Source organism: Protobothrops mucrosquamatus, unplaced genomic scaffold (genome assembly GCF_001527695.2).
Source record: "Protobothrops mucrosquamatus isolate PMUCROS unplaced genomic scaffold, P.Mucros_1.0 scaffold292, whole genome shotgun sequence".
NCBI lineage: Eukaryota > Metazoa > Chordata > Lepidosauria > Squamata > Viperidae > Protobothrops > Protobothrops mucrosquamatus.
This window is the reverse complement of record NW_015386636.1, coordinates 589,447-604,716: the sequence shown is the minus strand read 5'-3', so window position 1 is coordinate 604,716 and position 15,270 is coordinate 589,447.

Sequence of the window (15,270 nt, the reverse complement as noted above, 5' to 3'; positions counted from 1 at the left end):
TTCTGTAACTCCCCTTATGAGCTCATGATACCCACAGGTGTTCCTTTTGTTTTAGTCTTTATTTGATTCCAGACTGGATTTGAGACTAAAGCACCCCGTGAAAGTTGCTCCATCCAGGCTCGTTCTACTTCAGCTGGATCCAGCTCCCCCCTTTCACGATCTGGTATAGTAACTTGTTCAATTGTTTTATATACTCAGATAGCCTTTCACCTCTCTTCTGGCACATATGCTCAAAGCAAAACAGTAGGCTAGAAACTGTTTTGGCAGATTTGAATTTATCATGCAATAAAGAGAAGTAATTGTGCACAGTGAAATGCCCTCGGCTCAACGTTAGGCTTCTGATGGCTTCTGCAGCAGGGCCCTTTAAACTTTCTCTGACCCTATGCTTCTTTTGAGCATCTGGTATGACCCACTCTTCAACTGTCTGAACTGCCTGCTCCATCCAGGTTTCATATTTTTCCTCCCCCTCTGGTACCAGTTGTATCCCTGAAAAGATACATAGCTTCTTGTACCCAACCCCCGTACAATAATTGCCAGTCAGGATTTGGATGGATGTCAGGCTCCCCCTGGCCTGGGCAGACCCTGCCTCTGCTGTCCCTATAGTAATCGAAGTATGTGTCTCCTTTAGTGTGCTCATTGTTTTTGCTGAAGGTGTGGCCCATATGATCGAAAATATCACTTTTGCCATGGTATCCTCAGTCAATTGAAGACTCCTAACCTGAAAGCATTCTGGAACCCTTTTCCTCCACTCCAAGAGCACATAGGAGTGAAAAGAGTCCCGGTCCACCTTTGTATCTACCACGTATACCCTCTGGTCAGGAACAAGAGCCCTCAGTGCCTGTAGAATTCAGTCTTCTGGCCAAACATCCCCAGGAATGTCAATTGCTATGCTCAACTTTACCTCACTATTCTGATCCTCACACCACTTGGTAACGGTGGTGGAGTCCATTTTGCTCACTTGGCTCATATCCCTGGATGAGACCACCTACTCCCCTCTGAAGAGAGAGAGGCCAGAAAGGAGATCCCAGATGAGCCCCCACTGGTAGCGCTGCCTCCTAAGGGACCGCTGAAGTCTGGGTTCTCCTGGCCCTCTTGGTCTGGCTGCTGGTCCAAAGGGTCCATTACTTGGGCACCTCTGCTTGACAGACAGAGACACATGATGTGGTGCTGCTCAGTCTCTGACAGTAGCAACTCACATGAGGTGAAGATGATCAGTCTCTCAGCATGCAGCTCACATGAGGTGATGGCCATCAGTCTCTCTCAGCAAGCAGCTTACACAAGGTGATGATGGTCAGTCTCTGTTTGCAATAGCTCACATGAAATAATGGTGGTCAGTCTCTCTCAGCAGGCAGCTCATATGAGATGATGATGGTCAGTCTCTGGCAGCAGCAGCTCATGTGAGGCGATGGTGGTCAGTCTCAGCAGGCAGCCCGTGCTAGGTGATGGTGGTCAGACTCTCAGCAGGTAGCTCACGTGAGGTGATGGAGGTCAGTCTCTGTCAACAGGCAGCTCACATCTCAGGTTGTATAATGATAGTCAGTCTCTCACAGGCAGCTTATGTGGGGTGAGGGTGGTCAGTCTCTCTCAGCAACTCACAGGAACCTCCCTTATTCTGTCTCTTCTTCTCTATCTCATCTTTCCCCACTGAAACCTCTCCTTCTCTATTTCTCCTCTCCTTCCAGCCTGCTCCATGGAAACCCCTCTCTCTCTCTCTNTCTCTCTCTCTCTCTCTCTCTCTCTCTCTCTCTCTCTCTCTCTCTCTTTTCTCTCTGTCTCGCCTGTCCCACCAAAAAGAATAAAAACACAAACCCCAGCAAACTTCCTACCTTGCTCTCCCTCCATCCAGCTTATCCATCTGGAAAAAAGCATAAAAATCTCCTCCTTCAGCTCACCTCCTCTTCCTTTTTCAAAATCTCTCCATCTTCCCTTCACTCTTCTCTTCCACTTCCAGCCAGCCGCCTTCCAGCTCTCCAGAGCTCCAGCCTCACATGGCCACCCCAGTCACCCAGCTCCTCTCTCCGCTACACTATTGAGATAACCAGTTAAGACCAAGTTGTGTCTTCCATCTTCTCAATATGCAGGCTGCTAGGAAGCTACATATTATATGGAAAGGGACACTATTGAAGCATTACTACAACCCTAAATAATTAGGGGTCACTTTAGAAAGGGCAAAATAACATCCTCAATAAATTAATGAGCTCTACCTGGAGTGAAAAACCAAGGATCTTAAGACAACAGCTCTAGATCTTTGCTACTCTGCAGGAAAATACACCTGCCCAGTTTGATATAAATCAGCACATGCTGTGAAAATAGATGTTGCTCTAAATCAGGGGTGTCAAATTGTCAGCCCGCGGGCTGGACGCGTCATCCGGAAGCCACACCCACCCCATTGCCGGCAATGGCAAAACCGTACTGATACGTTGTGTGACGTCACGTGACGTCATGAGTTTGACATGTCTGCTCTAAATTAAGATAGTAGAATTATTATCGGATGCCTTAAAATTACCCCTCTAAATAAGATCTACCACCTAGCTAGCATTGCCCCATCTGCTGTTTGCAGAGAAGCAGCAGCATACAGCAGCAGAGAAGCAGCAGCTTAAATTGTCTATATCTAGAGAACACCATCTTTATGGCCTACTGTACAACCAGATCATCAGAGATTAAAATCCAGGAAAAGCTTCCTTAGGTCGATAGAAGTCTTTGAAGAATTTAAAAGCAGAGTAGACCTATGAAAAGCTACAAAGAACAACAATGGATGAACCAATGGAAGAGCTGGCACCTGGGCCCTATGAAAGCTGGAAAGTATGGAAATCATTGTAGAGACTGTGCACAGGTACAAGATCTATACACACGCTGAACAAATGGGGCCATGGCTACCAGTAGCTTTTGCCCTTTGTGATTGTGGTGACATGCAGACAACAACACTTGCTCTTTGTGTACTTATCAGTGTACACTTGAGAGGACTTCATGGCAGTGTGACAGAAGACAATTAATGTTGCTAGTTTACAGGCAAGATCTGTTCAACTTGTACATATTTAAATCTTGTATTTTATATTTCAAATTTTAATTGTGATGCTTTTTACATGAATAAACAAACCTACTGCACTGAAGACTTTTTTGTAAACAGTTTATTAATTTTCTAATTTTACAATCATAAATATTTAATAAACAACATGTTGCCTAGGTCCATTGGTAATTCAGTAGTACATATTAACTTTCTCAATCTAGTTCCAATACTACACCTTCTTTGATCCTCTCTTCTTCCGGTGGCATGCATTTTTCCACACTGGGAAAATACAATTCTTGTTACTGTTAATAAATATACAATTAAATATAGACATCTTCATCACATTTTTCTGGTATTATACATAATATCAATAATGTCAGTTTATAATATCTTTTCAAGCCAAAACATCTCAATTGCATTTGCACTTAAAATCCATTTGTTCCATAAGTATCCTGTTTTTCCCGCTTTTTAAAAAAATAATAATTTCCCATCAATGTTCAAAATATTTCTATCGCTTATAATTTTCTCATAATATATTATATTTAGGTAACCAAAAGCTTCCCTTATTCAAACCCTTTTAGAATTTTCATATTTCCCATCTCATAACAAAATATAATATTCTAGTTAGAAATCCTATCCTTCTAGTTATAATAATACTTTTATTTCTAATAGTTATCTATTTTCTTAGCCAAATTCAAACATCTGTTTAATAATATAATATCCCATCTCTTTTGCTTATAGTTTTCTCATAGTAAATTATATTTGGGTAACCAAAAGTTTGCCTCTTGTCATTTTCATATTTCCCTTCTCATACCAAAATATAGTATTCTAATTGCATATCCTATCTTTCTAGTTATAATAATATTTTTATTTCTAACAATTATCTATTCTCTTAGTCATGTTCAAACATCTATTTAATAATATAATGTCCCATCTAATGGGTCAAAACCTCTATTTTCTTCAGTCTTACTCTAGCTTTCTTCCTTTGCCAACTCTGCATTGAAGACTTTTGGTTGGCATTTGTGTATCCTCTTTTTTGTAAATCAAATATATAATGGTTCCAATGCAATACTAAATATGTGTGAGAGAGTATAAGCATTATCTGCATGTAATTTAAGGAATAATTAACTAGATGCATTTACTGAAATTTATGAACAAGGATGTAACTGGTAAATGCACACTACTAGGTACCTAATGGACAGGCATAACTTTTTTTCCCAGTGAGAAAGGTTATAGGAATTATTTTAATAAACAAACAAACAAACAAACAAATAAATTCTCTCCCAAATAAAGCTTGCACGGTTTGAAATCCATGATTTTTTCTAGAAAGTCTTTTGAGTTCCCATTCTAGTTTGGTATAATCTGTTATTATCTTATGTAGATGTTACACCTTTCTGATGCTAATTAGTTTTTGAATTCAAAGAAATATATCCTATAATTTGGTGTTAGTAAGATGCTAATAATTATAATTAATACAGCAACTTCAGATTTTGTGAAACCATTCAGAAATAAAACAAATTATAACAGAATGGAAAACACAAACAATTTTTAAAATAGAATATTTGTAGTGCAGATAAGAATAGGGCTAAAGCAGCAGCCAATATTTAGAATCTATAGAACACCTTATATCTCAACAGTTACTCCTGTAGACTTTTGCTGATAAGGACAAAACATTAGATAGATTTAGCTCTATCCTGTGTTTAAGAAAAAGAAATGAAATATTGTACAGTATTCAGAACTTAGAAAAGCAGAGACCCAAAGATTATCAGGCAGAGATGTCAATTACAAATAACTGATCAACTTCAAAACATGAAGCATAGGGCCAAGAGTTCTCTGAAACATGAAAAGATGGGGAAAAATAAACATGTTTAAACAGCAGCTGGTCTAATAGGGAACTACATCTTCATTTTGATGGAGCCAGTCAGCTGGTTAATGTGGCTACTGTCTAGTTTGCATTGAAAATTATCTACTTTTATTGTATGAATGATGCGAGATTTTGCTAGGTTCAAGCAGCCTATTTGTCAGCTCTTTAAGATATACAAGGTGTGGAATGCTCTAAACTATATTGTTGTATGGTAGAATATACAACATATAGTAGAATTTTGAAAGCCTGTCAGAGTTTTTCTCTACTTCATCTTATACAAAATAAAACCAAAGTGTGGTTATTTAAAGTTTTTTTTTATCAGTCATGCCTTGTGATTTATTAGAACTGACTCTGAGTGTCTTTTCTGAAATTTCACAAATTTATATCTTGTCACCATCACATTTTCTATCAGAATCACTCATTCCTCTCACATGCAAAACATGCCACATAAGTGATCAAACACTTACTCATTCAACCTTCCTGTCTTAAACACAGGGCTAGCATGTTCCCTAATTAAACAGACAATACAACAGATAAAATCTAGATGGAACTGGAAAGTGCTAGCTATACCATGGCATTTTGAAGATTTGCTGTTTGCATAACTACTTGCTGCTGATGCTGTAATAATGCTTCAGAATTGTTCTACAGACAGTGGGGTGCCTTGAGAATCTATTGCCACATTTTATTTCTAGATCCAAACCTCAGGTCCCCCTTTGTGTGCCCTGCGATTCTGTTGGAGAGGGGAGGAGCATCTTTGCATGCTTTCATTTTTTCCATAACCACATGGGAATTAGGAAGGGGGGTCATCTTCAGAGATGTGATGGACTCCTTCTCAGACAGTTCCATCCTGACTCCAAGGTTGTTGTGCCCTGAGGATGACTCATTATCTGTCCTATACCTTAGCATTCTCAAAACAACCTTACAGTACTATATTGGCTGCTGGTGACCTAGTCAGGGGGGTTGGGTTTTGAAGTGGGAAGAATAGTTTGGTGCTTTACGCAGGATTGTTAGATTCTGCCTGACCTTATTGCAACCACTGTTTCTCAGTAAAAGTTCTTTTGATTAACCACATAGTGTCAAGAGTCGTAATTTCCTGAGAGGGCCAGGTGGGGCAGGTCCTTACCTGCAGTAGTGGTCTATCCACTTCTAACATGGAGACCATGCAAGGAATGTCTGCACAAGGCAGTGACCAGGAGGAAGCTAAGTGCTGTGGGGAAGTCTTTACCAAGGCTAACTCTGGGCGGACCTTTCCAGCCTGGGAGATTCATTGAAGCCCAGCTGGTCCATTGGTGTCAGGAAGAAAGATGAGTGGGAAGGGAGAACTAAAGGAGAAGCTCTCACCTGAGGCAGCTGAGGCAGCCGATGACACAAAGGGCAAGCGGAAATGGAAGAGCTGAGTGATGAAGAGGAAGAAAGCGGAGAAGTTGATCATGCCGACTTTCTCATGAAATAAGCCATGATAGAAGCATTCCAGAGCCACAAGGCACACGAGACCCTAGCCAGGATGGCCCCTGGGGATGCTCACCAAGCCCGAGAGCAGGACAATGGTGGGAGAGCTTCACCATTAGACACCATGATGGAGTCTCAGCAACCCCAGCTGGGGTAGCTGCAGCTGTAGGAGCAGTGCAGAGGGGCCCTGCCAGATCCACCACATTGGGAGGTGATGGAGTTTCAGGACCAGAAGGAAAGCAGGAAATCCCCACTACTGGGTGTGAAGTTTGATGGGGACCCTCAGCAATTGGGATGAGATGATGACCAGGGGTTAATGGACACTCCCTAGTAAGTGACCCAGTCATGCTAGTGACTGTCCCTATAGAATTGAATTTCCTCAGGGCCGGGTTGAAAGCTAGCCACAGAGCTTTACTAGATTCAGGATGCACCATATGTTTAGTAAATCCAGTATTGGTTGAGAAACTGGGAATTTGACTGAGACAGTTGAAAGTCCCGGTGATATTTTATCAACTGGATGGCTCTGTAGGAGGGGGCATCCCAGTGACTTTTGCCACCAAACCCATCAGAATGCAAATAGGCGTGCACTCAGAAGTCATAGTAGCACCTGGAATGGAAAGATCCCTAGTCCTAGGGCTCGTCTATCTAAAAAAGTGGAACCCTTATGTGAATTGGAGGAAGGGGCTGTTAAAGTTTCAAATAAACCGCTCCTCCAAAAGCAAGAGAAACTTAGTAAGGTGACCACACTGAAGCATGAACTAGGGGCTATCATGCAGGGGGAGGATCTTCCTTTCATTCCCAAAGAGTATCAAGACCTCGAGTGGTGTTTAACGAAAGAGGCTTGGATGAACTCCCGTCTCATAGATCTACCAACTGTGCTATTGAAATCCTGCCCAGCACCCAGTTACCAAAACTGAAACTATAATCAATGACCCCTCAGAGAACTGGAAGAACTCCAGTTATTTTTTGCTAAGAACCTGGCCCAAGGCTTCATTCAAACAGTGCGACCACAGGTGGTGGCCCCAGTTCAGTTCCGGGGGAAAAAAGGATGGGACCCTTCATCTGTGTGTGGACTATAGGGAGTTAACACCATGTTCATAGAGAATGTTTACCTCTGATGAAAGATATGCTAACTCACCTCACCAAGGGCAAAGTTTTTACTAAACTGGACTTGCAGAAGGCATATTACTGTGTGAAGATCAGAGAGGGGAATGAATAGAAAACTGCATTCAATTGCTCACTGTGTTGTTTCCAGCTCAAGGTACTCCCTTTTGGACTGGAGGGTGTTCATGGAATTGATTAATGGGGTCCTACTTGAACAGATGTACAAGGAGGTGCTAGTGTATTTGGATGTCATTTTAATTTACACTGAAACCAAGGCAGAACATGTGAAGCTAGTCAGAGCAGTCCTTCAAAAAATACAAGCTGCCAAACTGTATGCCAAACTCTCTAAATGTGAGTTTCACCAGAGTAAAATAGACTACCTGGGCTACTGCATCTTACATGAAAGGATTGAGATAGACTCTGAAAAAGTAAGAGCTGGACTAGAATGGGCACTACCTCATACTAGAAAGCAACTGCAAAGCTTCCTAGGATTTGCCAACTTCTAAAGGCATTTCATTCCTTCATTTGCCCAAATAGCTCTCCCCATTACAAACTTGCTAAAGTCAAAAGGGAGAGACAAACCTAGTCAATCACTAAAATGGTCAATGGAATGTCAAGCCGCTTTTGAGAAGCTCAAGCGCTTGTTTGCAGCCGAACCAGTTTTAAAGCACCATGATTCGACAAAGCCATTTGTTATACAAGCTGATGTGAGTGATGTGGCTGTCGGAGCAGGAAAATGAGAGCAGGCAGCTGCAGACTTGTGCTTATACCTCCAAAAAACTTTCTGAGAATGAACAATGATGGGCACTGTGAGAGAAAGAGGCTTATGCAGTGAGATGAGCACTCCTGTCCTGGAGGCACTTCTTAAGAGGGCAGTAAAAATACCTTTTGAAATATGATCACAAAAATTTAGAGCATTGAAAACCCCTCGTAAGCTCTCCCCTACACAAGCATGATGGCACAATATTTTAACCATTTTGACTTCTGCCTGAGTTATCTCCCAGGGGGGAAGAATTTTCTGGCTGATGCACTGTCACACATGCCACAGTAGAATTGCTCCAAAGCAGAAATAATCAAACCAGTGCTCCTGTCCCATCAGCTGGCAGCTCAAGTGACCATCTGAGCCCAGGGGAGAGGAAAAATTCCAATAGCCAAGGATGTAACTTCTGCCCTAAAAGCAGCCCTCAAAGATGATACATGGTCCCAGACCCACAGCAATGTTTGCTCAATCCAAAACGAGCCGGCTTGGATGGGTGCGAAGCTCTATGTTCAGAAAGTCAGAGACACATGGTTCTGGGGAGTTGTCACAACACAAAAATGGTTGGACATTTTGGTGCCTTAAAAAGATTACACTTAGTGAGGCAATTTTGGTGGCCATCCCTCAAAAAAGACATTGAAAGCTACATCACCAGTTGTCCAGTGTGTGCTTCAGCCAAATGGCGGCAAGGGAAAATGCTGAGCCATCAGCACCTTTGGAGAGAGATTTCTATGGACATTATTGTGGAACTCCCTGAAAGCGCAGGAAATACAGTAATTTGAGTGGTGACTAATTTATTTTCTAAGCAAGTGCATTTTATCCTATGTCAGAACATCCCGTCCACCCAGGGTCTTATAAAACTATTTCTACATAATATTTATAGAGTACATTTTGCATCCCAGCATACCATCTCAGATATAGGGGTGCAATTCACACCCACAATTTGGCAGGACTTTCTGGACCTATTGGACACTGACCAAGGACTTAGTTTCAGTCACCAACCCCCAAATTAATAGGGGTGTGAACAAGTGAACTCAGTACTGGAACCTTAGATGCTTTATTAATTATCAAGATAATTGGACTGACCCTTTGCCATTTGCAGAAGGGGCATACAATAACTCTGTGCATAGCAACACTGACTTCACCTCTTTCCGAGTGGCTACCGGTCAAGACTTCAAATCTTTGCCTGAACTCCCTGTTAATAACTCTGCAGCGCCGTCCTTGAAAGAATGGGTCTCTTGACTACAAAACACCTGGCCCATTGTATGGAAAGCTCTTGCAGAGGCTTGCAATGCCTACAAACCACAAGCTGGCAAGAAGAGAACAGAGCCAAAGCCTTTCAAAGTCAGAGACTATGTTTATCTCTCTATACATTACTTACAATCACTTCAACCCTCCAAGAAATTGGGACCTAAGACCCACCAAACATCTTATTAGTCCTGTCACAGTGGAACTAGATTTGCCTTCCGCCAGGTCCATCCAGTTTTTCATTGCAGTTTATTGAAACCTGAGGTTTCCTCACCCCTTAGGCCAGTCCCTCCCCCTGTACCTGAACTGTTAATGATAGAGGGGGAACAACATTTTGAAGTGAAGGAGATTTTGGATTCCTGTATGTATAGGGGAAACCTCCAATATTTAGTGTTTTAAAGGATTTTTCCATGGGCCAGGATGAGTGGGTTGATCATCAGCATCTTAGAGCCCCTAGATTAGTGAAACATTTTCACAATCAATATCCTGACAAAACTAAATGAATGTTCCAATTTTCTTTTTCTCTCGTTTTTCTGTTCTCTTCTGCAGGTTTAATCCTTCTCTTTTGGGGTGGCAGCATGGCAGCATATGTCCTGCCATTCTGTTGGAGGGGGGAGGAGGAGGAGGCTCCAGGGGAGCATTATTTGCATGCTTTTGCTTTTGCCATAACTGCATGGGAATTAGGGAGGGGGATTGCTGCACCTTGAGGATGACCTGTTATCTGTCCTGTACCTCAGTATTCTCAAAAAAACCTTGCGGCACTGTATTGGCTGTCGGTGAACTGGTCAGGGGGTTTGGGTTTCAAAGTGGGAAGAATAGCTTGGTGCTTTGCGCGGGATCATCGGATTTCACCTGACCTTACTGCAACCACTGCTTCCTAGTAAAAGTTTTTTTTGATTAACCACATGGTGTCAAGAGTCATATTTCCCCGAGAGGGCCAGGTGGGGCAGGTCCTTACACCTCTCCCATAAGAGAGTAGGGAGATTTTCAAGATTAATATCAGACGTTTGGGTTGGCAAGGTCAAGAAAAAGGCACAACAAGATTCCAGGATTGCCCATAATTTCTATAAGCTAGAAGAAGTTTTTTTTTAAAGCCTATCAGAGCTTCTCTTTATCTTATATTGAAGAAAATGAAGAAGGGCTTATTTGAGGTTTCTTTCTTACAATTTCATCTTTTTAGTATGAGTAATCTTTTCTGAACTTCTTTTCTAAATGGTTTGATCATTTTATCTCCATTCCCCAGGTCAGGTCTACATTCTTTCACACTAATTAAACTGTAAAAACTGGTGGTTGGAAATTTATACTGTGTCCTGATTAGGTGAGTCTTGCAAGATTAAAGATTCAGAGGAAATCCTAGGAATGCCTTCTACTTAATAGAGTAGAAGCTAGGAAGGAGAAGATTCAAACTTGGTTGTATCTTAGTGCTATACAGTAAAACGCTCCCTTTTCCATTTTTCCCTCGTAGAAATAATCCTGTGAGATAGGTTGAGCTGAGAGACATGCTAAAGATAGACTTCAACCTGGTCTAAATATACAATGCTGCCTCAGATGCTATCATGTAGGCTCTTGATCATTGTAGGATGAAAAATAAGGGCCATTGTGAAAACGTAAATATTACAGTTAAATTGAGAGAAATTTCTTTTCAAAGTAGTAGACCTATTGCTCTATTAAAAATAGTGATTTTCTGAATCAGATCCCCAAACATGTAATAATTGTGCCCATCAAAAAGTCTATTATGCATATTCCAGATGTCCTTGTTGTTATAGTTAACTTACTCAACAATCAGATGTCCAGTAGAAAATCCTTTTTAGGTTAATCACAGATCTTGAAGAAGGTCAATGTGCCCTTTTGGCATGTTTCATATAATCTAACCTGTGTTCTGGTGGAAAAACAAAATAATTTAAAATTATCTATATATGGAGGGACACTAGAAAACACCGCAAGCAATTGGCATAGTCTGTTCCTATCTGTGGCTTGTGCCTATCTATTAAACCAGCATTCTATCATTCTAAGATAAACAAAGGAATGTCTCACCTTTCTACAAGTTGATATTTTGAATAAATTGTAATCCTAAAATTTATTATGTAAATATCATGCTTAAGTAAGGCATTTTGTATAAGTGAATTAATATCAATTTCTAATTAGCATAATAACAACAAACATTTATTTGGTTTATTTGAAATGCCTAAGAGCTCAGAATGCAGAATACAGAATAACAGAGTTGGAAGGGACCTTGGAAGTCTTGTAGTCCAACTCCCTGCTCAAGCAGGAAACCCTAAACCATTTCAGACAAATGACTGTCCAGTCTCTTCTTAAAAACTTCCAAAAATGTAGCACCCACAACTTCTGAAGGCAAGCCATTTGACTGATTAAGTGTTCTTACTATCAGGGAATTTCTCTTTAATTCTAGGTTGTGTCACTCTGATAAATTTCCATCCATTACTTCTTGTCTTGCCCACAGGTTCTTTGGATAGGTTGAACCCCTCTTCTTTGTAACAGCCCCTCAAATATTGAAAGATTGTTATCATGTCATCCCTACTCCTTCTCTTTGTTAGATTAGATATGCCCATGCAACCATTCATCATATATTTTAGTCTACAGACCACTACTCATCTTTGTTGTTCTTTTCTGAACTCTTTCTAGAGTCTCAACATCTTTTTGTATCATGGTGACCAAAATTGGATGCAATATTCCAAGTGTGGTCTTAGCAAGCAGTATATAGTGATAGTAATTCTTCATGTGATCTTGATACTCTTCCTCTATTGATGCAGTCTAGGATCATATTGGCTTTTGTGGCAGCTGCAGCATACAGCTGTCTCATACTTAAATGGTTGCCCACTAGGACTCCTAGATCAGTCTATCAGTCTAACTCAGTCTATCAGGGGTGTCCTACTTCAGTGACAAAACAAAAAATAATACAGGACCATTCAATGGACTGTATTATTTTCATACATGTTATTGCTCTTGTACTATTCAAGCACTCCAAACAGACAGCAACAACAGCCAGAAGAAAATCATTCTAAAATTTAAAGTAGATATTTTTGCTTTGGGGACTTAACACTGATTTAAGTTTCACATAAATGTCAGGGAAAGACCATCAAACTCAGCTCAAATTCTAGTGACTAAATAGAGTCACTAAATGCCATATAACTTTACAACAATATGAAATAGACTGTATTCTTTTTTTCTGGTATTTCCCCCCCAGCTTCCAGGTATTGGCTATGATCTTGGGATACCATTGTTCTGCTCTTTTCTATGTGGACAATGGAGTCAGTGAGCACTGGGAAGGGAAAATCCAGGCTTTAAGGCACTACAATATGAGGTCCCCAGAGTTTGGTCATCTTTTCGTTTAAGATATATAAGAAGCCACTGGGAGAGAACTCCCACCTGTTCAAGATGAGATGTCATCATTATGATGAAGACAACTGATTTTTACATATACCAGCTTCACTCTCAGATGGAACATGCTGTGGAAGTCTTGACTCATTATATCAACTTTGATTCTGGGCAGGATTGTACTTTAAGAAATTAAAGGGATTTTTCCCTTTAATTTCTTAAAAAATACTGCCATTCTATCCCTTTTAGATAGAGGTTTGTTTAAAAGGGTACTGAAGATAGGATTAGATTCCTTAATCTTCTGTTTTATCTAGAACAAACTGCCTTGTATTTATACATACAAAACCAAACAAGTAATGCAATGCATGTTTTTTGCATTGCAAATATGTTTATATTTTGTATTTCAAGCAATATTACATTCTAAATAAATAAGTATTGCAGCTCTACTTTTTACTATTATTTCCAAACTAGTTCTAATGTTTATTTTGATATGTTTCTTAATAGTTTGCTAACATAATAGCTTAGATGATCAGGATTTGAAAAAAGTTCACCCAGTGGCCAAGCCAAGTATTATGGAAATTCTTTATAAACATTGATTTCTAAATATTATGACTAGAGAGCAAGGATAGTTAAATTGTAGGTAACCAGCATCATTCCCTGCAAATGCAGAAATATACATGTGTTTCCTGAAGGCTTTTTAAAATACGAGTTATGAAGTGAAATAAGAAATGTTTTCAATTATCATGAAAGATACTTCCTTCTAGAGGGTCATGATATTAGTAGTGGACGATGCTGTGAAGAAGACTAATAGCAAAAAGAGAACAATGTATTAAAGAACTTTGAAGAACATTTCCCCCAAAATTAGCTTGTCTCTAATGGATCTGTGTCCTTCTGGGCTGTGTGCAATACAGTTTTTGTTTAAAATTAAAATCCTGGATACATTTTAAAAGTTAACCTCATGATTTTTTTTTGTAGAAAGGAGACTAAGATAAATACATCTTTTGCTGATCAAACAATGTTGCTCTACCTATTAACTCTCTTTTTTAGATAAAATATTCCAGTGAAGGAATAATCTGCAGCTTTCCAGATGTGATTGCTCCCAGGAACTCCCACCATTTGCCATATAGCCTAAAGCAGAGAACAGCTGCAGTTTAACCATCTAAGGCCACTCTTTCTCTATCTGTGTAACAGACAGATGGCTAAGAACATTTGTGTGAGCATCCTGGATGTTTTCCTTTTCAGACAATTTAATTTTGCTTACTGTTTTGTATGTTTAGATGATATGACATGCTCAAGTAACTATGATGTTTTGCTTTAAGACAAATTGGTAGTAAAGAAGCAATCTTAGAATCACAGACATTCAAACAAGATCACCAATATCAATGAGAATCACAATTGATTAAATTACGTCCCTCTGAAAAAATGAAAGTACACAATTACTTAAAGATCATTTAGTCTTTTTGGCTTTCACAGAACCAAATCAAATGTATATGGAAGCATTTCAATATTATCAATTAATGGATTATGCCATCTTCTTTGAAAGCCACATGGGAGAGAAGAAAACCATGCTTTGAACGATACAAACATTTTAATGTGTCAATATAGTTTACTACATTTTAGTAAAAAGATATAGCATGTCTTTTACTATATTCAATATATTTCTTGTAAAAATTTGGAATCTTCATTGTAGCATCTGTATTTGGTCTAGCGGTTAAGGCACAAGGCTGGAAACCAGGAGACTGTGAGTTCCTAGTCCCATTTTAGGCATGAAAGCCATGTCGGTGACTTTGACCCAGTCACTCTCTTTTAGCCCAACCCACATCACAGTATTGTGGTTGTGGGAAAAATAGAAGGAGAGTAGAATATTTTCACTGCCTTGAATTATTTATAATGGTAATAAGGTGGGAAATAAATAAATAAATAAATCTATGAAATGGACCAGTGCGATTTATTGCCTAAAACTTATTTTATTTTCCTTGCAGTTAATTATATAAGTATAGGATTGATAGATGATATAGAATTAATTAATTCACTGGTAAAATTATTTATACAAATAATTTGCTTGTAAAAATATACTAGTACCACTATTACTAAAATAGCAATAATAGGATAGGCTTAAAACATTGCTTTTTGATCTGTCAGCTCATAGCTGTTGCTGTTGCCTCTAAGGGCTGAGATTATATTGTTGGATATCATTAAAATTAATAGGTTTCTTTTCTGCTAATAAACTGGACTACAAAGAATATGAAGCTTTCATGATCTGTAAATATAACATAAAATAATCCACAATGATCTGGGATTATAAAATCTAGGACTACGTGCCTAAAACACTGACACAATATTAAAGAAAGTCAGTTCATACTTCTACATTTCAGATCTGCTCCACCTGATCATAATATGTATATTAACATGTAAATTAATATTTAATTAATTTTTCAGACATTTATATCAGTGCTTAGACCAGCTGGAAATGATCATACTGCCTCTATTCCCCATTACTATTGG